Genomic DNA, 2,926 nt, shown 5'->3' with positions numbered 1-2,926 from the left:
AGCTTCCTTCATTTTATTCTCATTTTCTCAATACATTTCCTCCTTACCTAAGATCAATACCCAGAAGCCAGTGCCAATTCTCCTAGTCAGGGGCACTGAATAACTCTCAGGGGCCATTGGGTATTTACCCAGGGGCTTGTGAGTGACCTGCAGTGCTGTGACTTTCAAAAGGGCAGAGACACAAAGTATCACACCTCTTCAATTCCACACAATAACCTTCTCTCTTCAGAAGGAATTGCTGAAGAATGAGCTGCTCTTAGGGCAAGTTAGACCCAGCTCTAACTTGGCCAACCGATTTGCTCCCTGAGAACAGCTATGTGGATTTTCCCCATTGGTTATTACCAAATTGGAAGGACGTTGGTGTGGCTTTAATGATCTCTAGCGTGGCAAAATGGTTTTAGAAACAGATGGACTGTGGGTGGACTTGCTCATTCTGCTGAGCATTTGAAAGAGATTGTTATTCACAGGTGTGATCATCCTTGCCTGCTCCTCCTTTGGAGGGTGGAGTTCGTGATGACCAGAGTTCACGTGCTATGTGATTAACTCTCTGCCTCATCAGGATGTGCAACATCCTGATTGCTCCTACCTGATTCTTCCTGAAGAAAAAAAAAGATAAGTGCATTATCATAGGGCATTGAGAGTCATCCACGAATCTAACTTTGGTTTTAAAATCTTTTTTTAGAAACATACATACATATATAATTATGAAAATCATAGTAGTTAAAATAATGAAAATTATAATGATTAGAATAAAGTACTTTATTTAATAAATATACAAGCAGGTAAATAACAATTAAGATAATAATAGTAAATACTGAATGCTAGAACGATGCTAAGGTTGTTTCATAGGTATTTTCATTGAATTCTTACAATAACTTTCTGCAGTGAAAAATATTTATCCACATTTCACAGTGAAATTCAAAAAGATTCTGGGAAGTTAAATGAAATGTCCATGCCAGTTGCGGTGGCTCACACCTGTAATCCCAGCACTTTGGCAGGCAAAGACCAGCGGGTCACTTGAGGTCAGGAGATCGAAACCAGCCTGGCCAATATGGTGAAACCCCATCTCTACTAAAAATACAAAATTAGCTGGGCTTGATGGCATGCACCTGTAATTCCAGTTACTTAGGAGGCTGAGTCAGGAGGATTGCTTGAACCTGGGAGGCAAAGGTTGCAATGAGCTAAGATTGTGCCATTATACTCCAGCCTGGGTGACAGAGTGAGACTCTGTCTCAAAACAAAAAAATAAAATAAAAAATGCCCAAGTGCCTGAAACTGCTGAGTGCTAGAGTTGGCATTTAAACTCAGGCTGCCTTACTTCATGTTCATGCTTTGACTACTCCACTACACTGCCTTCTCTAGAGATTTTCTCCCCCAAAAACATTTGCTTTTGTGCCCTTAATTCAGAGGGGCACTAAGGAAGAGAAAATATCACATGTGCTTATCAAAGAAGTTACTGGGAAATCTAGCCAAAGGGGTAAAGAGAGTATATCAGTCATGAGGAAAAGAAGAATTGGCAATGAAAGAAACTGGCCAATGTCATCTTCCCACTTACTCCACGCTGTGCCCTCTCCTCTTCCTACTCACTCTTTGCGCCTCTGAAGAAATCATCAGTAATATTCTTCAGACTCAATACTTGTAAGTGCCTCTGTCTTGCAATTAATAATTTCTACGAACATTAATCACTGGAGACCTGACATGCTTCAATTCAAAGACTATACCCAAGTGTTTGTGAGCTATTTCCATGAAACAGGAAATAACAGGGTTTTCCTGAATAGTTGTCCTTAAATGTCTTTGCCAAAAATCACACGGTGTATGCTTTTACCTGGTTTAATAGATGGAGGACTATAGTTTTTGCTTCCTCATCCCAAATTTTAATGAGCTTTCGAAGAAAGGCTCATAGACATGGCTGTGTTCATGTACAAAACTCTGAAGTTACGTTTCTTCAGAAGATCACTGTAAGTTGGGGGCCTGAAACCTGTGACAGATTTTAAGAATCACTCCTCTCCTCTATTTGTCTACTTGTCCACAAAAAGTTACATTTTTTCCTATTTTCTGTCTTATTAATATTAGCTAATATTCCTAGAGTGTTAACTTTGTACCAAACCCTAAGCCTAGAGGCATGAGTTTTCAGAACAACCCCATGAGATGGGTACACTTGGAAAGACTGCCACATAGAGACCCTCAGTCACTTGCCCCAAATGACACAACAGCAAGTCAGTAGCTCAGGGTTTCACTCCAGAGGCTGCACTCCCAGCCACTCATGCTGCTGCCCCATTCAAAGGCTGGAACTCTGCAGCGTTTAGCATTTCTCCTTTACCCCTAAAGTGCTTTTGGGGAGCACAGATTTCACACCCTGCATGAAAGAAAAAGGGCTTGGTGAGTAAAGTGAGAGGTGTGAGAATGTTCCATGCAATCGAGTCAGCTCCTTTGGTGGTTCTGAGGAAGTGGACTTTCAGCCGCTCTGTGATCCAAAGCTCAGGGAAGAGGTGAAAGCAGGAAAGGAAGGGGGAGGCGAAGCTATGGGGCCGGAGTGAGAGTCATTCATGTTGACTCCTCCTGTGGACTGCCTTTCTCAACCTTATGAAGCAAGAACCTACCATTGGATCTGCACTTCCAAGATGTTTTGAAATGAGCCATTCATTTTATTTATTCATTCAGCGTACCTCTTGACCCAGCAATTTGATATAGGGTACTATGCTTAACATGAGAAAAACCAAAAGGAATAGGATGTGAGCCTGACATAAAGAAGCTGTCACCCAGTGCGGATGGCGAATGGAAGGGCAATGTAATGTGACAAACAGTGTGACTTAGAGAAGGACAGGAAATGGGTTGACACCTGAAACCCACATGCACAAGCTGTGTAATCACAGGCAAACCAGGTAACTCCTCTAACCCTCAGTTTCTCCATCTATATGATTTCATG

General features: G+C 41.7%; 1 non-coding gene across 1 annotated transcript; it reads left to right on the top strand.

Annotated features, from left to right (window-relative positions):
• Positions 1 to 460: 460 nt before the first annotated feature.
• LOC118148694 (U8 small nucleolar RNA) lies at positions 461 to 591 on the top strand. Its single transcript, XR_004735610.1, has one exon. It is a non-coding gene; the product is annotated as a U8 small nucleolar RNA (small nucleolar RNA).
• Positions 592 to 2,926: the final 2,335 nt, after the last annotated feature.

Source organism: Callithrix jacchus, chromosome 16, assembly GCF_049354715.1.
Source record: "Callithrix jacchus isolate 240 chromosome 16, calJac240_pri, whole genome shotgun sequence".
In the NCBI taxonomy this organism is placed as follows: Eukaryota; Metazoa; Chordata; class Mammalia; order Primates; family Cebidae; genus Callithrix; species Callithrix jacchus.
This window is presented reverse-complemented; position numbering and strand designations above follow the sequence as displayed.